At 50.2% G+C, this 21,210-nt stretch overlaps 2 protein-coding genes across 5 annotated transcripts in view; one reads left to right on the top strand and one right to left on the bottom strand.

Moving 5' to 3' along the window:
• Positions 1-10,303, bottom strand: part of LOC125758921 (uncharacterized) — an 80,425-nt gene extending 70,122 nt beyond the window's left edge. Inside the window, exon 1 of the mRNA XM_049416697.1 lies at positions 10,046-10,303. The gene's annotated coding sequence lies outside the window, so the exon portion shown is untranslated. The remainder of the gene's footprint in view (positions 1-10,045) is intronic.
• LOC119395606 (glycerate kinase) overlaps positions 1-21,210 on the top strand; it is a 221,694-nt gene that overhangs the window by 184,120 nt on the left and 16,364 nt on the right. The window lies entirely within an intron of this gene.

Here is a 21,210-nt window from a genome sequence, read left to right on the forward strand (position 1 = left end):
TCAGAAAACAGCAACATCTGCGCATACGGGCGGCGCAGTTCCTGCAAGCCCGCCGAAGTTCGATATGCCACCTCTGTTATGGGCTAAGTTTTCACATTTGTTTTCACCGGGCCTTGGCCTGGCCAAAGGCGTCCAGCATCAGGTCAAAATGAAGCCGTCAGTCCCTCCAGTGGTGCAGAAGCTGAGACGCCTCCCACTTTCCCTGCGCAAGCCAGTTAGCGACCAGCTTCAGCGGCTCCTCTCCGATGATGTAATTGAAAGGGCTAACGCCTCTGAATGGATCTCTCCTATAGTTGTCGTCCGCAAGAAAGATGACAGCATCCGCCTATGCGTTGACCTCAGAGAGCCCAACAAAGCAATTGTAGTTGATAGCTTTCCCCTGCCTCATACGGAAGAGCTGCTGCACTCTCTTAATGGTGCACGTTACTTCTCAAAGCTCGACTTGGCCTCTGCATATTACCAAGTTACCCTTCATCCGGACAGCAGAGACCTTACGGCTTTCATTACGCACGACGGCCTTTTCCGGTTTAAAAGAGTGTGCTTCGGATTGGCGTCTGCTCCAGCCGCATTTCAGCAACTCATGACTGCAATCCTGCATGGTTGCAAGGGGGTCCTCTGCTACATAGACGATATCATCATCTTCGGCAGGACAGAGTCAGAGCATGTGAGAAACCTGGAGCAAGTTCTGCTGCGCATCTCCGAAGCTGGACTCAAACTCAATGATAAGTGCATCTTTAATGCATCAGAGCTATCATTTCTTGGCCATCATGTCAGCGCAGAAGGAATAGCACCCCTTCAAGCAAAAGTTGACGCAATTGTACATGCTTCCACCCCCACAGATGTAGGCATGCTGCGTTCATTTCTTGGTCTTGTGGAGTATTATGCCAAGTTTATTCCCAACCTTGCCGAAGAGGTAGAACCTATGCGTAGGCTACTTCGCAAGGACGTTCATTTTGAATGGGATCTTGCTGCTGAACAAAGCTTTACAAAGGTAAAGGAACTTCTTGCATCGAGAAGAGTTCTGCGAATGTTCGACCCAGCGCTCCCAGTTATTGTAGCCACAGACGCGTCTGCATATGGCCTGGGTGCAGTACTGCAACAAGTTGACGGTCCATCCATTCGAACCGTTGCATTCGCATCACGAACCCTAACAGAGACAGAACGGAACTACTCGACAGGAGAACGCGAGGCCCTGGCCTGTCTATGGGCATGCGAGAAATGGCACATTTACCTCTGGGGACGATCATTCACTTTGGTAACAGATCACCAGGCCCTCGTATCCTTGCTGTCAACACAAAGCACAGGACAACGACCACTTCGCATTGCAAGGTGGACTGCTCGGTTGCTGCGTTACAACTTCGTTGTACAGTTCCGGCGTGGGGAACACAACAAAGTAGCAGACGCTTTGTCCCGGCTTCCTGTCCCAGGCACAGAAGACGGCCTTAAGATTGAAGAAGAAATAGTGTCCATCGTAACGTCTTCAGTCCATATCAATGATCTCCGTATTGCCACAGCCGAGGATTGCAAGCTCCAGCAGGTTGCACAATGCGTTCAGGCTACATGGCCAACCAAGAAAACATTGTCACCTGAACTAAGACCTTACTATGATGTGCGAGAGGAACTGTCAGTAGTGGACGGCCTGTTGATGCGCTCAGAACGCGTTGTAGTTCCAGCCAAGCTCACAGCTACATTTGTTCAACTAGCCCATGAATCACACCCGGGAATAGTGAAGACAAAGCAACGTCTTCGCGAAAAGTACTGGTGGCCAGGTCTGGACAAGCAGGTTGAGAGTGCTATCCACAGCTGCGCAACCTGCCAAGCTGCAGACAAGAGTGTTAAGAGCTACCCCACTCCACTGCAGCCAGTAGCTCTACCCGACCGGCCTTGGAGCAAGATAGCTATTGATGTTGTTGGGCCATTTGAGCGTGCATCAGCTGACTGTCGTTTTGTCATCTCTGTAGTCGATTACTTCTCAAAGTGGCCGGAAATAGCTTTCTGTCGTGAAGCCTCCTCCCGTACAGTGCTTGACTTCCTCTTGTCGATATTTGCACGGGAAGGCTATCCGGTTGAACTCGTCTCGGATCACGGACCACAGTTTACATCTCAAGAATTCGAGTCCTTTCTTCAAGACAGAGGTATCAGGCACAGCTTTTCGGCTGTATATCACCCCCAAGCCAACGGACAGGTCGAAAGGTTTAACCGTGTCTTCAAATCATACATTCAGTTGGCAATACTGGAGCAGCGCCCAATAAAAAATACTGTTACAGAGTACTTGGGAATCTACAGAGCCACTCCTCACAGTACCACTGGACTCTCTCCGGCAGTGCTTCTACATAGCCGGCACATGAGGACATCCTTGGACGTCATTGGCTACCCCACTGCAAACTTCTTCGCAGATCCCGCTCAGGAGATGTCCTCACTTCGGAAGAGGGTGAAAGAGCGCCAGCTTAAAAGCAAGGATTATGTTGACCGACGGAGAGCTGCCGAGTACCCAAGTTCCAAGTTGGAAAGTACGTGAGGGTCAAGAAGCCAGTCCCTGGTCCGAAAGGCACTCCCACTTTTGGACCTCCTTTGAAAATTCTCAAGCGAATAGGACGCTGGTCCTTCTGCCTGGAAGATGGTCGCACGTGGAATGCCTCTCAATTGACTGCAGTTCCCAAGGAAGCCCTGCCGCACCATGCGCTAATATGGAATGACAAAGGACACTCCCACGACACCGTGCGAAGTCCACCGACGCCTGGCAGACCGACTCTCTCCTCTGACCTTCACCAGCACCCTGCTCCTAATGATGATGATCGTGATGGTGATAGTGCTCCAGTGTATGGTGATGGTGATAGTGCTCCAGTGGATGGTGATGGTGATAGTGCTCCAGTGAATGGTGATGGTGATTGTGCTCCAGTTGTTGGCACCGAACCGGCTGGTGAGCCACCACCTCTTCGTAGGTCCGCAAGAAACCGAAGACAACCCACGAGATTTCAGGACTATGTATAATATACCATGATGTGAACATTGACTCTTTTTGTAATTATTTTTGTGTAAATATGTATATATTTAGGGAGGAGTAGATGTAGTGTCGAAGGTCGACACTAGGTGACTTTAGTTATGTTCAACTGTCATCAAGAGATGGCGCCACCTCTGACATATATAAATACGACTGTCACCGGAATAAAGGAGTCTTGTGTGGCATGGGTTGAGTGTGTTCGTTGTCCTCAGTCGCGCCGTGTTGCCGACACTACAGCGCCCTTTTTCGAAAAGGGTCTATTGGTCGGTGACCTGTTCTTTAACTACCTGCCAATGAGCGGAGGGATGGCTGCCGGCAAGCTTGTGTTTTCGTGCTATACTTCACGTTTTTTGTTATTTCCTTTGTACATGCTTAGCTTGTATTGCATTTACTATGCTATCACTGCTGTTGTGTGATTGAACTAATTATTTACTTCTTAATAATGCGGCTACACACACATACATGCACGCACGCACACAGTCACACCCGCGTACGCATGAAGGCTCTGTACTTCTGCGTAATGAGTTTAAATAGCACTTCGTGCAATGTGCTGTACTGTTTGTGGAAATATATATATGTACACATTTTATTCTTTTTAAATGTTCCATAAAATGTAGGGCAGTACACACACACACACACACAGACGCGCTAAAACTCTGTACTCCTGCACAGTGAGTTGAAATAGCACTTCGTGCAATCTGCTTACTACTTGTGCAAATATATACAGTCGAGTCCACTTATAACAATATCCAAGTGTCAAGGAAATCCCATCATTATAATCGATAATTGCTATAGGCGGGTTGAGCAGAAAAAGAGCTGGGTAGATTGCTGAACCGTGTCCTCGGAGTCGTTGCTCTCACCGCTGTTCACAGCACGTATACGCGCAACAATCGCCTCATCACTGAGGCACTCGGGCGTTTCCACAGCATCGTCTGCTTGAAAAAAGTCGTCCAGACCCGATGCATCTTCTCTAAGCGCTGACCACAACTCCGGCATCTCTTGATGGGACGCTGGGGTGTCGGCCATGACGTCCCGATGTCCCGTCTGTGGCGAAACGTAAAACGGAGGCAATTGTGGAGAAAGACAGTCAAAGCGTGGCGCACACAACAGGCGAGTGAGCGTTGCGAGCCAATGTTAGTGCGACTGGGCGCGTGGACGAGGCCAAAGCAGCAGCTCCAGGAATCGGGAGGATAGCTCCTGCTCCTCTCGCTCCGTCGTTAGTGGCGCAGTCCACTTGTTTTCTGAGGGCGTGGACGGGGTGCGAGGCGCATCGTGGTGCATGCCGTCAGTGCAGTCAGTGCAGAGAGCCATTTTCGGTGTGTGCTTTAGCCGGATTCAATCACTATGTCTGATATTGTGGCACTGGAGGATCGTAATAAGCAGTTTATTTGACCATAAAAAGCATACAAAAGTGGACGGTGCTATCATTGTTCATCGTTATATGCGATTTATTGTTATAAACCGTATCGTTATTAGTGGACTTGGCTGCATACACATTTTATTCTTTTTTTAAGTTGTCCATAAAATCTAGGGCTGTTAATAATTTCCCGCAGGGGCATCTGCGCAAGTGGCCGTTTGGTGTGTAGCGACACCACGGACCTGAGCTAACGGGGGAGTTTCGAACCCCTCCCACGCCTAGCCGTGCGTGGCTTTGCCATGTCCGGGGGAAAGGGAGCCCTGGGGTTTGAGCTGACGCCGGGTGATTAGACCTTTAAGGCCCCCCGGCAGAGTAAACGAACAGCGCAACTGACAAGGACAAAGGAAAGTAACAACACACAGCGCTGACTTTCAACCATCAACGTTCTTGTCCAAACCTCGGTCTATGCGCATTTGGTTATAGTAGCGGTGTACAGCTGGCATCTGCATGTTTTCCATTTCATGAATCTTGTAGCGTCCCCATGTTGGGCTCCATGGTGGGTGGCCGCCATCGCTGCCAAATGAAATTTCATTATTATGCATAGAGCATTCCCGTTAATAAGCGATCAGTTATGACCTACCAACTTGCCCAAGTTTCCACGCTTCATGGCAACACACCCCTTTGGCCCCGGGTTCACGTAGACGGGCACCCCTGGGCTGACCCACCGAGGGGAAATCTGCGGTCGCCTTCTCCTATCCCTCCATCTGATCCTTTCCTTTCTCTCCCGTCTCCTACTCCCTTCAGTTACTTCCCTGTTTTCCTAGGCGGCCTGGGTTAACCTTGTGCAAACGTTCTTGTCCAAACCTCGGTCTATGCGCATTTGGTTATAGTAGCGGTGTACAGCTGGCATCTGCATGTTTTCCATTTCATGAATCTTGTAGCGTCCCCATGTTGGGCTCCATGGTGGGTGGCCGCCATCGCTGCCAAATGAAATTTCATTATTATGCATAGAGCATTCCCGTTAATAAGCGATCATGCCACTTCAAAGTGTGTACGCACCGAAGAGCTGACTTTCCTAAGCCGACCAAAAGAAGCATTCCCCCACTACCATGTTATACCCAGCAAAAAGATCGACAAAACAGCTAGGACCGTTTCCCCTTTTATAGTTGCCAGATCATTAACAAACACCCTAGGTACTGGCTATAAAGCTACTAAAATGGCAAGTGGGGACCTTCCTCTAGAACTCTGTGACAAGGCACAATTTTTTCAACTGCACAACCTCGTAACTTTTGGGGACATTCCAATCACTGTAACACCTCATAGATCCATGAACTCTGCGCATGGAGTTGTATCTGACACAGATCTGCTTGACCTCACTAAGACTGAACTCCTCAAAGGATGGAAGGATCAGAATGTCACAAATGTAAAGTGAATCGTCATATGAAGAAAGAACTAGGAAATACCCACCAAACACTTGATACTTACCTTTGCCGCCAGCGATCTACCCGAAAGCATAGAGACCGGCTACACAATGACACCAATCAGAGCATATATCCGCAACCCTCGCAGATGTTTCCAGTGCCAACGATTTGGCCACGGCTCTCGGAGCTGCCGTGGTCGACCTACCTGTGCGAAATGCGGTGTCCAAGGCCATGCCTCGGACACCTGTAATGAAATGCCACATTGTGTAAACTGCGATAGTGACCATGCTGCTTATTCACGTTCTTGTCCAAACTGGAAGAAGGAAAAAGAGATTATCACACTGAAGGTCCGAGAAAATATATCATTTAAAGAAGCACGTAGAAGGTGTTCGGCCTTTCACGAGTCAACCTATGCTGATGTGGCGCCTCAGGGGGCAGTGTTGCGTCGTCCACCGCCACTGTCCCAACTCACGCAATGTGAGCCATCGGCCACGGCAATTGCCCCCGTGGTGGCAGCAGTCAAGACTGCTCTACCTACCAAGCCAGAGATCCCGGCGACTCCAGGGTCGTCGGGTCTCGCGACCACGCCTCACCAGGTGAGGTCGGAAAAACAAGCTAGCAGCTCGCCTACCCAGGCGTCCAGTGCCTCACACGAGGCAATGGACACAACTCCGGTACCCCTGGTGCCGAAAGAGCGGCGTAGCTCCTTGGAGCGCGCTAAGAAAACAAAAAAGCCGATAACAGGGCCCGCAGACGGCTCTGTTACCTAAGTTACAACTTTCTGTTTGAACAACAGCTACTTGCTTTTCGTACATACAACACTACTTAACTTCCGATATGGAAGCACAAATTATTAGAGCTGTGCGAATAGCAAAATTTTGGGTGCGAAGCGAATTCGAATATTGAAATGTGAGTGCGAATCGGATCGAATATTTTTCGAATATTTCTCGAATATTTCTAGACTATTTTTCGAATACTTCGAAGCAAAATTGCAGAAAAAATGTTAGAGAGGATTCCTAAGCATATTCTTATGAGATAGCAACATCAAAGTGTTTCTTTTCGCTAGGTTGATGAAGCACTGGTGGGGTGGTGTTTCATAGTTGTCTTATCAAGAATGAGGCAATGTAGAGGCCGAATTGTATTTATGTACATGATTTGGTGCAACCAAAGTGTTGCCGACAACACTTTACACGTGATAGGCAAAGATGCCATTTCCTCAGCCTCTCCTCCTCTTTCAACTTCTGTGAAAGCCCAACTGATATGGCAGACAAGGGTGTGCTCCCTTCAAGTCCGGAGTTCCAAATCTGCTTCGTAGACGTCTATATATAAGAACATCTGAAATTTTGGATGCTAAAAAGCTTCGGCTTCCGATTTTTCGGATTTCCTGCCCAGATTTCAGGTCCAAAACAGCATTAATAAAGCCCCTAACTCTGCCACATCTTTCGTCTCCATGTTGGAACCAGCATTTTTTTTTTTAGTTAATACATTTGCGACCGTAACGGAGCTTGAAAGGCAGCTTTGCCACAATAAGGGAGTGTGATGAGGTGAAGCATATAGAAAATCTAGGGACCACTTCCAATCGGACGTTGACTGTGTCTTGGCGAAGTTCGGCTGTAACGGAGCTTGAAAGGCAGCTTTGTCGCAATGCCAGGGTGTGATGAGGTGAAGCATATTGAAAAATCTAGGGACCACTTCCAATCGGACGTTGACTGTGTCTTGGCGAAGTTCGGCCGTAACGGCGCTTGAAAGGCAGCTTTGTCGCAATACCGGGGTGTGAAGAGGTGAAGCATATTGAAAAATATAGGGTCCACTTCCAATCGGACGTTGACTGTCTTGGCGAAGTTCGGCCGTAACGGAGCTTGAAAGGCAGCTTTGCCGCAATACCGGGGTGTGATGAGGTGAAGCATATAGAAAATCTAGGGACCACTTCCAATTCGACGTTGTCTGTGTCTTGGCGAAGTTCGGCCGTAACGGAGCTTGAAAGGCAGCTTTGCCGCAATACGAGAGTGTAATGAGGTGAAGCATATTGAAAATCTGAAGGGGTCACTTTTAATCGGATGTTGACTCTATTTGTTTTTGGGAAGTTCGAATAGTAAAATTTTAGTGCGAATCGAATCGAATAGCAAACACTATTCGAAAAATATTCGAAATTTCGAATATTCGCACAGCCCTACAAATTATACAATGGAACATCAGAGGACTTTAAAAATCTTGACGATGTCCAAGCACTTTTACACAAACATACACCAAAGGTGCTGTGTGTACAAGAAACACACTTAAAATCCAAACACACCAACTTTTTATACAATACATAATTTTCCGAAAGGACTGGAAGGATGCCATGGCATCATCCGGTAGTCATTGTAGTACTTGCGCGAAAACAAACGGGGACGAAGAAAGGAGACACACAGACTAGCGCAATCTAACAACTGATTTATTTTTGAAAAAAAAAAACGTTTGCTTAAAAGCCCAACGCGATCTGTGCGCTTCCGCCAGAGAGCACACACCATCAACGCATATAACAATCACTAGACCACAATTCCCGAGATCATCGCGTCCACACACACAAACACACACACCAAAAAAAAAAAAAAAAGAAACCATCAAAGGCACCTACATCGACAAAATGAAAAGGGAACGTCATTAAAGATACGCGGACAGCAGCGAAATCTCCTTATCTAATAAAGCAACAGACGGATGGCTGATGCACTTGTCTTTTAGTCTATCAATCCAAAGCGCCTCAACTATTTCCCTCGCAGTCTTGTTCCGGTGTTTGAACAGAATGCCAGTGCCTCCAGGCTGAGGTATGCACCCACATTCCTTACAGTGCATGGCCATATGCGTACTAGGGCGACCTTTCAGGCTGGACAAATGCTCCCTTAGTCTAGTGTTGCAGCAACGTCCAGTCTGCCCCACGTACGCATGACCACACGTCAAAGGAATGTTATACACCGCATTAGTCGCGCATTCCACAAACTGATTCTTGCTCGGATGTTTGATATTGCATTCTTTTTTTGTTCGTTCCTTGCATTCGAACATCTTTTTCACCTTGGCACACACCTTTCCTATTTTGTTATGGGCTGAAAACACCACTTTCCGTAATTTTCGGCTACCTTTTTAAGTCGGTGTGACACGCCGTGCACATACGGATAACTCAGAAGCGCCGTTTCATGGCGCTACAATACTCCCCCCCTAGTAATTTGGTCAACGCCACGTTGTGGTTCATAAGTTCATTCGCACCGGAGGTCTTGTGCGTCGCCCACTCCGCGTGAACTTTTCGACGAATGGTTGGGCTGGTTCAATCTGGTCTGCTGGTAGCCTTTCTGTCTGTGAGACTCGAGGTGGTGCACGCACTTCACTGCTGTCCACGTGCGCTGGTTTTACGCGGTCGAGCGAGACCACGTCATGACGGGTCTATCGATCGTGACGTGCTTTTCTCCTCGTTTCACCACCTTGAAGGGCCCATCATAAGGAGGCTGGAGTGGACGCTGTAGAGCGTCGTGCTTCACGAATACGTGAGAACAGGAGGAGAGATAACTGGGGACGTGGATAGGCCGTGGTGCTGGCAGACGCGGAGGGACAGGGCGCAGCTTGCTCATAATGTCCTGCAGTCGCAGAGCGTACTCGCTGTTGGCCTGGGCGTTTGCGTTTTTTCCGTCGGCGACAAACTCCCCCGGAAGGCGAAGTGTTGTGCCGTATACGAGTTCAGCCGAGCAGCAGCCAATGTCCGCTTTCAGAGCCAACCTGATTCCCAACAAAACCAGAGGTAGAGCCTCGACCGAACTGTGACTTGAAGTTGCCGTCAGGCTAGCCTTCAGTTGGCGATGGAACCTTTCCACCATACCGTTGCTGATGGGATGGTAGGCCGTTGTTCTGATGAGCCGGATTCCTAGGACCCGCGTGATGTTCCCGAATAGGGCACACTCGAATTGCGTTCCGCGATCCGTTGTCACAGTCGATGGGACTGCGAATCTCGCTACCCAGTGGCAGATGAAAGCGTGTGCAACCGTATCGGCAGTGATATCTGGGATGGGGACGGCCTCCGGCCATCGCGTGAAGCGGTCGACGCAAGTTAGCAAGTAGTTTTGCCCTTGACAATAAGGCAATGGTCCCACAATGTCCAAATGTACATGGGGAAATCGAGTGTCCGGCTCGGGGAAAGATCCTAAGGGGGTCACAGTATGGCACTGCACTTTGGAGCGCTGACAGTAGAGGCACTCCCAAGTCCAACGTCGGACATCCCAGTTTATTCCGGGCCACACGAACCTAGCTGTGCAGAGTCGCTGAGTGGCTCGGATTCCTGGATGCGAGAGGCCGTGCAGCGATTCATAAATGTTGCGGCGAAGATCCGGGGGCACGAACGGTCAGGCCCTACCGGTAGACATGTCACAACATACAGCTCCTGTCGGCCCATCTACCCATTGCAGCTTCAAGGCGCTGGTTGTGGACTTCAGTAGGTGCTGCAACTCCGGATCGCTGCGTTGGGCCGTCATTAGTGTGGTGAAGTCAACGCTGCTTGGTAGGATGACGGCGTTCACTGGGCTGCGCGAAAGATCATCTGCCGCTGCGTTGTCTTTCCCACTGACATGGCGTATATCCGTCGTGAATTCTGCGGTAAGACATTTGGCGGAGCTCTCGTGCCACGTGTGCACCCGTATCTGAGTTGATCGCGCGGAACGCATAAGTCAGCGGCTTGTGATCCGTGAGCACAAAAAATTCTCGACCTTCTACATAGGGGCTGAAATGTCGTATAGCCGCGTATATGGCCAGGAGCTCTCTACCAAAGGTGCTGTATCGGCGTTCGGCTGGGCTCAGTTTTCTGGAGAAGAAGGAAATTGGTTGCCACCTTCCGCTTGACTTCTGCTGTAGTACTGCTCCAATAGCTGCGTCTGAGGCGTCCACCATTATGCATTGCGGTACCCCGGGTTGCGGGTATGCGAGCAGGGTGGTATTCGCGAGAGACTCCTTAATATGCCGAAACGCATGTACCGCTTGGTCGTTCCACTGAATGTCGCTTGCCTTAGCTCCTGGAGTTGCTAGTAGGCTGTGCAGCGGGTGAAGGATGTGGGCGCACTTTGGAACGAACCTACGGTAGAAGTTTACGAGTCCTAGGAACTCTCGGAGCTGACAGAAGGTTTTGGCTGTGGAAACTGCCGTACTGCTTCGACCTTGTCCGGATGTGGTTGCACTCCCGCGCTTGAAATGCTGTGGCCCAAAAATGGTAGCGCTGGTACCCCGAACACGCACTTGGCCGTATTGATAACGATGCCATGTTCGGCCAGTCGCTGTAGCACGCAGCGTAGGTGACTCTCGTGCTCTTCGGGCGTGCGGCTAGCAATCAGCAGGTCATCCAGGTAAACCTTGCAGAAGTCGAGGTCCCGGACAACGCTATCCATGAACCGTTGAAACGTTTGGCCAGCATTCCGTAAGCCAAAAGGCATCCGTAGAAATTCAAACATTCCGAATGGCGTTGTTGTTGCGGTCTTGGGAACATCCTCTGGTACTACAGGTATCTGATGGTATGCTCTCACCAGATCTATTTTAGAGAAGATGTTCGCGCCCTGCAGGCCGGAGGTCAGGTTGTGGACGCGCGGCACTGGGTAACGGTCCGGCACCGTCACACGGTTTAGTGCCCCGTAATCCCCGCAAGGACGCCAATCACCACCTGTTGATTTAGGGACCATGTGAACAGGCGACACATACGGGCTGGATGAAGGGCATACTATGCCGAGTTCCATCATATGCGAAAACACCTGCCGGGCTAGCCGTAGCTTCTCGGGCGAAAGACGCCGTGGCCGCGCGTAGACCGGTGGTCCTGTGGTTTCTATGTGATGCTGAACATCGTGTTTCACTTCGGCGAATGCCTGTTGCCGTTGCGTCAGCTCTGGGAACTCTTGTACTATGGCGGTGAAGCGCGATTCTCCTGATGGACGGAGTAGGGTCGGGCTGAGCGTAGGACGCAAACACGGCTTGCCTTGAACCACTGCACGACATAGAGGATCCTGAAGCCGTTTGTTTCGAACATCAACCATTAGACCGAAGTGTTGCAGAAAGTCAGCGCTATGAACACCCATTTGAATGACATAATGCAGCGCTAAAAACACACACACACCACAAAGTAAGGAACACAAACCGACGGGACAGGCGCTACTCACAACTTTAATGAAGACTGCATTATGTCATTCAGCAAGCACCAACTCGCCCAACAACACGTTCTTCTGCACCCATTTGAATGTTTGGGTGAAACCGAAATTCAGCGTGAGTGAACGGTGTCCGTATGTTCGTATCACCGTGTTATTGACGGCTTGGAGTGGCAATGTAGTTGGATTCTTCCTTTCGGTTTGTGACGCTGGTATCACGCTCTCCTCGGCGCCTGTGTCGACTAAGAAATGAGCCCCGTTGTTGCGGTCGGTAACAAAAAATAACGAGGGACGACTTAAAGGCAACGTAGAAGCACTGGTCGCCCTCAGTGCTTGCCGCGGTCGTTTCCCGAGCGCTTGCAGGGTGGAACACAGTTACGCGCAGCATTTCCAAACCGTCGATGATACCAGTATAGCACTCTGAAACGCGGTTCCGAAAACACAGCGCGGTTTATTAATGTATCTCCGCCATTGTTCCAACTACTTCTTCTTCTTCCTCAGCCGACTACCCACTACTAGTTTATGTCCCAAGTGCGTCGTGCCAGAAGAAGAAGAAAAGTATGCCACAGATAGGCCCCCCCTGCAGACAAGTGGCCGTGGGCACTTGAAGAAAAAAAAATGATCAGACGGAACTTGTCAGAATGGGTGCCGGCTTGATCCTTTCAATGCTGACTGTGTCTTCATGCCCATTACGCAGGATTGTAAAATGATGTTCAGAACGCTTGACGACTGGGAAAGGACCGTCATAGCGAGGCTGAAGAGCACGGCGAGACGCATCGACACGAACAAAAACGTGTGAAGATGTCTGTAGGTTTGCCGGCAGAAAAACGTCGTTCTTAGTGTGAGCTGAAGTTGGTGATGGGCGCAAGTTTTGCATGAAGACCCGCAGACGCTGGACGAAAGAAGATGGATCCGAAACACTCTGCGTAGTAACGGGGCTGACGAGGTCACCTGGCAAACGGAGTGTGCAGCCATAAACCATCTCGGCTACAGAGCAGGCAAGTTCTGGCCGAAGTGTTGAACGCAGGCCGAGAAGCACGATGGGGAGGTGTGATACCCAATCTTCGGCGTGAGGCTGCGAGGCGAGTGCTGCTTTTAGGTGACGGTGGAGTCTCTCCACTAAGCCATTTGATGCTGGATGATACGCAGTTGTGCGAATACGCGCACAACCCAGTAGAGATGTGACAGAGGTGAAAAGCGCTGACTCAAACTGTCTGCCTCGATCGGTAGTCACCGTTGATGGTACACCGAAACGGCTAATCCAGGTAGCAAGAAAGGTACGAGCAACTGTTTCTGCCGTGATGTCAGGCATTGGAGCTGCTTCAGGCCACCTAGTGTACCTGTCAATACACGTAAGCAAATACGTATTTCCCCGACATGGAGGTAAAGGGCCGACAATGTCCAAATGAATGGTGTCGAAACGTGCATCAGGGAGAGGGAATTTTCCCCATGGAGGCTTGGTGTGCCGTTGTACCTTGATACGCTGACACGCTGTGCAAGTGCGAACCCAGTCACGAATGTTAGCGCGTATGCGCGGCCAGACATAGCGTTCAGTGACCAGGTGTTGCGTAGCTCTTACGCCTGGATGGCAGATGGAGTGGAGGGTGTCAAAAACAGCACGACGCAGCTGTGAAGGAACATAGATACGAGTGCAGTTGTGTGAAACATCGCACCAGAGCGTAACGTCGTCGTCGGGAAAGTTGACTTGTTCCAGTCGGAGGGAAGTAGAGTATCGGAGTCGTGGAAGCTCATCGTCTAATGCCTGTGCCTCCGCGAGCGAAGACAATGAAAGGTCGGTGGTGCCTGTCGTGGCATTGATGGTAATACGACTGAGAGCGTCCGCTGCACTGTTAAAGCTGCCTTTTACATAACGTATGTCTGTGGTGAATTCGGCAATGAAAGCAAGGTGCCGAAGTTCTCTAGGAGTGTGCGTGGCACTGCAGGAACGTAAAGCCGAAACAAGTGGCTTGTGGTCGGTGAGAATGGCAAATTGTCGCCCTTCAAGGAAGTACCTGAAATGCTTCACCGCAAGGTAGGCCGCGAGGAGCTCCCGTCCGAAAGTACTGTATCGGCGCTCAGTGTCGCGTAACTTGCGGGAGAAGAAGGAAATTGGAGCCCATGCACCATTGATCCATTGATGAAGAGCGGCTCCAACTGCTTCTGAAGAAGCGTCCACCATGAGGCTAGTGGGAGCAGTTGGTGAAGGGTGATGCAGGAGGGTGGCCTGGGCGAGTTTGGTCTTAACGGCGGAAAAAGCTTGATCCGCGACCGTGTCCCAGGGAAGTGCGGCTGACTCGGCTTGCGAAGTCGAGAGTAGTGCTTCCAGAGGCTGCAGCAGTGTAGAGCATGAAGGAATGAAGCGGCGATAAAAATTGACGAGTCCGAGAAAACGTCGCAGACTACGTATGGACGTGGGAGGCGGGTACTCGAGGATAGCTTGAACCTTGTCAGGTAGAGGAGTGATGCCATCTTTAGTGATCTGATGTCCGAGGAATGCTATCTCCGAGACTCCAAACTGACACTTTTCTACATTGATGACAAGGTCGTAATCACGCAGTCGAGTGAAAAGCTCACGTAGATGTGCCTTGTGCGTTTCAGCGTCCTTGCTGGCAACGAGAAGATCGTCGATATAGGCGAAACAAAACGGCAAGCCTCTTGTGACTTCGTCTATAAAACGCTGAAATGTCTGAGCTGCGTTTCTCAAACCGAAGGGCATTCGTAAATACTCATAGAGCCCAAATGGGGTAATTATTGCAGTTTTGGGAATGTCAGAAGGCTCAACGGGGATCTGGTGATAAGCTTTCACGAGATCAATCTTCGAGTATACTGTTGTGCCGGTTAAAAAGGCAGTACAGTCCTGAATATTGGGTAACGGGTATCGATCTGGAACGGTGACTGCATTGAGAGCCCGATAATCACCACAGGGCCGCCAGTCATTGTTCTTCTTGGGAACCATGTGTAGCGCCGACGACCACGAGCTTGATGACGGACGAATGATCTGCAGCTGTAACATATGCTCAAACTCGTTGCGAGCAATGCGAAGTTTATCAGGGCCAAGTCGGCACGGGCGGCAGTGAACCGGTGGGCCTGTGGTTACGATGCAGTGGGTCACAGTGTGCTTGGGGGTCTTATCCATTGGAGACTGCGTTGTAATCTCCGGAAACTCGTTGAGCAGAGCTGTATATGGTGACGTAGGCGGTTTCACGAAAGTGGGGTTTAGGGCCGTAGCGCGTGACAGAAAACCATTGACCGATAAGCCGGTATAGCTATCCACCAGGCGACAGCGGTTCATATCCACGAGCAGATGAAAATGCCTTAAGAAATCGGCGCCTAAGATTGCGTAGCGTACGTCTGCTATCCAAAATAACCACTGCAGTTTCCTCTTGAGACCGAGATCAAGGGTCAGAGACTTCTGTCCGTAAGTTGCGATGACCGTAGAATTGATCGCTTGTAAAGGAGTTGACTTCTCGCGGAGGCGCCGGTCAGTTTTGGACGCTGGAATTATGCTGACTTCTGCTCCAGTGTCCACCAGCAAGCGAAGACCTGTGGTTCTGTCGGTGATGTGGAAGAGGCGGCTTGATGCTTGGCCTTGATCGCCCGCCGCTGTTATTGACGATCGGCCGGAGCGTTTCCCATGCGCCATGAGCAGGGTGGCACACATCTGCGAGCCGCGGCACGAAAACGCCGGTGATAGTAGCATGTGTTCCGTGGTGAAAAGCGGTGCTCGGGCTGGTGGAGGGGCCGTTGCGGAGCAGGCGACGTGAGAGATGGTCGGTGTGGACGAGGCTGGTCATTTAAGTTGCGAATGCTCAGCAATTGCAGACGCAAGTTGGCGACTTCAGCTGCGAGATCTTTTACCGTTTCTCGAAGGGAATCTGCTTCGGAAATCGGAGAGGTGCGGGCAGCGTTTATGACTGCCGGAGCAACGTCCATCATGTCATCGGCCATTTCTGCCAGCTCCGACAGCGTCTTATCCTGAGCTGGGACAAGAGCCATTCGCACGGTAGGTGGAAGACGCTGTAGAAACAACTCACGTAGTATGGATGTTTCCAAGCCGTCCGGCTGGTCCCCAAGCAGGTGCTGCAGGTGACGTAGAAACTGTGTGGGACGGCGGTCCCCGAGCTCTTCGTTGCACAGAAGTTGCTGAATGCGCCGATGCTTAGGCGGAACGAGTCGGTGAAGAAGAGCCTGTTTGACTGTCGTATATGGAGTGTCACCAGGCGGGCCCACGAGGATGTCGCGTATTTCGGCCATTGCCTGTGGCGGCAACGCTTCAACGAGGAGCTCATGCTTGCGAACTTCTGACGTGATGCGATGAATGCGGAACTTGTTCTCGACTTGAATGAACCATAAGGAGGGATCGGCAAGCCACAGCTGTGGTAGCGTTATGGTAGTAGTACCTCCAACAACGCCGGAAGAGGGTACATGGCCAGGTGCAGTGGCAGCGGTACCAGGGCTGAGGCCGTCGAGATGCTCACGCTGCTCCATGGAAGGTCGCGTTCGTAGTCCGGGTCACCAATAAATATAGCACTCTGAAACGCGGTTCCGAAAACACAGCGCGGTTTATTAATGTATCTCCGCCATTGTTCTAACTACTTCTTCTTCTTCCTCAGCCGACTACCCACTACTAGTTTATGTCCCAAGTGCGTCGTGCCAGAAGAAGAAGAAAAGTATGCCACACCAGCATATATTTTGTCGCTGAGGTTGTGATAGCGACGTGTTTGGCTCGCTTGCTTTGTGTGCTGCACTGCTTGCACGCAAAGCTGATAGCGTGTCGGTGAGTCGAGAAATATCTGCACGTATTTGCTGCTGTTCATCCTGAGCCTGTTGTTCTCGCACGGCAGCCAGTGATGTGGGCGTGGTGACCGCCATGAGCCGATCAGCGAGCTCGGCGACCGCAGCTAGGTCTTTCTGCTCTGACGCCTCGACAACCAACCGAACACTTGACGGCAGCTTTTGCAAAAACAGTTCTCGAAACAATGGTCTGTCTACAGTGTTTGTTGTTTCGCCGCGCAATAGTTGCATGGGTCGCAACAGCTGGCTAGGAGTACAGTCGCCGAGGCTCGTGTCGTGAAGCAGTTGCTGTAGTCGCTGCGATTCGGGGGGCGTGACACGGCGGTTGAGCGTTTCTTTTAGTGTTACGTATGCTTTTTCAGCAGGTGGGTCGAGTAAGAGATCCCGTATTTCACTGACTATGGGTGGCGGGAGGCTGCTTACGACGTAGTGGTATTTGGTCAAGTCTGGTGTGATGCGTCGCGCTGCGAACTGGGCCTCTACTTGAATAAACCAGAGTGCGGGGTCCGCGGTCCAAAAGGGTGGCAGCTTACCGTCAACTGAGGAGACTGTCGGCGTAGCATTCGTTGTGGACGTCGAAGTCATAGTCGCGGAGTCTGTCGTCGACGTCGAAGGCATGGCGACGTTGATGCTCAACCCCGGTGGCTGCACCACTATTCCGGGTCACCAATGTTGGAACGCACTGCGAGGCCGAGCTGGGCGAGCAGGTCGCGCAAGCGAAGTAAGCCACTCACATCCCAAACAACAACTGAACTTTTATTTCCTTTGAAGTGCACGAAGAAAAGTCACGTGGTTCCTCGCGGTTGCGCTGTTAGCCTTCGCGCACACACAGAAGCACACATTCGCACACACACAAAAGCACACCTTTGCGCACCCTCAGAAGCGCCGTTTCACGGCGCTACAAATTCATTTTGTCCAAGAAAAGAAACGTCGAGATAAACACTGTCACTCAGCTCACGTCAACACAGAGCACATTGTAACACAGGCAGACGACGCTCGTTGCCCACAGGAGGTTCAGTGACATGGACTGGACATACCCAATGGACTGGACATACAGAAGCTGCGAGCCCTAGCACCCATGAAGGAGAAAGCCCCTGACACCGCTATCCATACGGTGGGAGACGTCAGCCTGCCGGACTACGTGAAGCGGACGCTCAAACATGGACCCAAATGTGCCGTTGAGCCAAGGCTGTCTCCTCCGAAGCTACTCTCGCTGGTGAGAAAAGTTTCTAATTTAGCACCGGACAGTGAAAAAGAACGTTGTGTGTCGGAAGGTGTTGACATGTTACTAAGAAGTAAGACTGTGAGTGCGCGCTTACCGGTCAAGAAAGTCGCTTCATTTCTAAAAGAAAGTGAGCTGTGCCTAGTGCCTTCGGATAAAGAGGGCGGCTTTGCCGTACTTCCGAAGGATATATTTTTTCGAAAGGCTTATGAAGCTATCAACAGTGTATTCTACTGCCGCTCAGATGTTGCCTTGAATTCTGTCAAGAAGAAAGCTAAGAGGCTTTGCAATGATCTCAAACTTTCTAATCTGGTAAAGCTGATAGAAGGCACCGACAAGCTTGGGCTTGATATGTTTTTCAGTGCCAAGACGCACAAGGATGGCATGCCTTTCCGGGTCATCGTATCTGAAACTGGTACATGGCAGAAATCAATGGCAATCTTTCTGCAGAGCAAACTGAAGCATTTGCAGGTGTGTGATCCGTTTCACACCAAGAACTCGGAGCAGGTTGTCGAATTTTTGCGCACTAACTCAGATCTGTCACTGTATGCCTTTTCTATAGACGTGAAAGATCTTTTTTATTCCCTGCCTCATGATCAACTGTTGGAATATGTGGAAGAATGTATTGATTTGCATGGAGCCACTACTTTCTTCAATTCTGTGGCGTTGTCTGCTGAGGCGATTCTAGACTTGCTGTCTGTGTACTTGAAATCCACCTTCGCTGAGTGGAACGACCTCGTGTATATCCAAAAACAGGGTATTTGCATCGGGTCTAGTTTAGCCCCGATCCTGAGCGACATTGTTCTGGCACATTTGGATAGGATTTTAGTTGACAGACTTGATAATTCAAAAGTAATTAAAGTCTTTCGTTACGTTGATGACTATCTCGTAGTACTCAGGAGCCCTCCAGGGAGCTTTGAAGATGATATGAACAGTGTTCTGGACGTGTTCAAACACACACTCCAGCCGCTCGTTATCACCCACGAGGCGCCCCTCCGGAATTCGCTGCGGTTTCTGGACCTCAGCCTGATGTTTCAGCATGACCATGTATGCTGGGCATACGAGCCACGCGGTAGTAAACCGTTGTTGCCTTTTGAATCAGACCACACGAAGTTGGTTAAGAGATCGGTGGTGCAAATGTGTCTTGTAAACGCTTTACACAAGTCTTGCAACCACTGCATGGAGGAAAGCTTCGCCAAACAGGTGCAGAGGCTGAAGGCAGCCAGGTATCCAGAGCACCTGATCACTTCGGTTGCTGAAAAAGTGCACAAATCATCTAGGAATCGACCGAAATCGGACACAGCGAGAGATGGAACCCATGATGAGCGGAGAAGAGTGGCAGTGATTCCCTACATGCACCATAAGGCACACAACCTAAAAAGGATCGGTGAACGAGTAGGGGTCAAAGTTGTAATGTCGGCACCTGAGAAGTTATCTCGGCTATGCCCTGCCACCTCGCCGGTGAAGAAGCCAAGAAAAGTGTGCGCAATCAACCATCGAAACAAGTTTGTGGACTGCTCGGAGGGTGTCGTATACAGAATCCCGCTTTCCTGCGGCCGAGTTTATGTAGGGCAAACTGAGCGGTGTATTAATGTACGTCTAAGTGAACACCGCAATAAAGTGCGTAAAGGGGTGGATGGGCATCTCTCGGTGCACTGTCGAGAATGCGGGTGTGAACCATTTCTGGATAACACCGTGGTGTTGTACCGGGACTCGGACAGTGATTCCAGATTAATCGTCGAGGCCGCTGAGATGAAGAGGGACGATCTGATTGCTGTTAGCGCCCCATCGATTACCTTGACAAGCAAGGAGACATACTTTTTGGATAGTATGCATGGTACAGGCACGTAGTGCGCGGCTTGGCACTTCTTTTGCCGATGATATCGGTGCAATGTCTGTTAAGTTTTTTAACTAAGGCCTTGCTTGCGCATATACTCTTGGCACGTGTTAGCACGTTTGGACCCTTCCCTGCGATAGCATGTATCTCTTTTTGTACGATTGTTATTTTTCTGTTGTCTATGTTTTCTCCCTTTCCCTTCTGGTGGCGACACCTATATATTTGGTGTGCCGCCCATTAAAACCTTAGTTGAAAGTAGCGCTTGTCCCGTGTGCTTCGTTTGTGTAACGTGTCCTTCGCGCTTATAGAAAATATAAATATCAATCAGATCAGGCGCCTGCGTGACGTCGCGCTTCCAGTGCAATATGCACTGGAAGTGGGTGGGGATCACAGCCGCTGTGATCAATGGTGATTCACAGCCGCTGTGATCAGTGTGATTGAGCCGCTGTGATCAGTGGTGATTCGCTGCCTTGTAATAAAGTGCACACTTTACGCACATAGCTTAAATCGGTCTGTAAATGATCCTTACGACTTGCTCTACCGGCCCAATGTGTTCGTACAAAATCATCAAAACCGTTTCAGGGTTCCTTTAAGCATAGATGAAGCCGTAGAATACTTTACAGCTTCTTTGATTGATGCTGCAACTAAGTGCATCTCACAAACAATTGGACTGCCCGGCAAACGACATGTCCCATGGTAGAACAATGAATCCCGGAATGCACGCAAAAATCAAACAAAGCATGGAGGTTGCTTCGGGACTCTCCAACAGCCGAGAATCTTGACAGTTTTAACAACATAAAGTCTCAAGGCAGGAGAACGCGCCGACAGGCAAGAAGGGAAAGTTGGTAGAAGTTTTCATCGGCCATTAATTCATATACACAGGAGGCCAAAGTCTGGAACATGGTTAGTAGGGTAGCAGGCCGACAAGCACATTCACTTCCTCTAGTAAACACACAAGGCAACAGCTTGGAAGGCCAGGCGAACTTCCTAGGCGTACACTTCGAACAGGTGCCGAGCTCGTCGCACTATAATGAAACTTTCCAAAGATATAAACCAAGAATCGAGAAACAGAAACTAAGGCACAAATCCACAGAACTCGAGGAAGCATACAATGAACCTTTCCGCTTAGCTGAGCTGCAGGCATCGCTGAACTGCTGCAATAAATCTGCCCCAGGTTCCGACCGTGTTTTATATGAAATGTTGAAACACCTGCCATCTGAAACCCAAAAGACCCTCTTTTCCCTCTACAATGCGGTTTGGTTTTCCGGCGAGATCTCCTCGGCCTGGAAAGAAGCCATTATTATTCCGATTCTAAAACAGGGCAAGGACCCATCCTCCGTTGCGAGCTAGACCCATCGCACTAACAAGCTGCCTTTGTAAACTTTTTGAAAAGATGATAAACCGCCGACTTATACATTTCCTCGAAGTCAACAAATCA

Source organism: Rhipicephalus sanguineus, chromosome 6, assembly GCF_013339695.2.
Source record: "Rhipicephalus sanguineus isolate Rsan-2018 chromosome 6, BIME_Rsan_1.4, whole genome shotgun sequence".
Classification (NCBI taxonomy): Eukaryota; Metazoa; Arthropoda; class Arachnida; order Ixodida; family Ixodidae; genus Rhipicephalus; species Rhipicephalus sanguineus.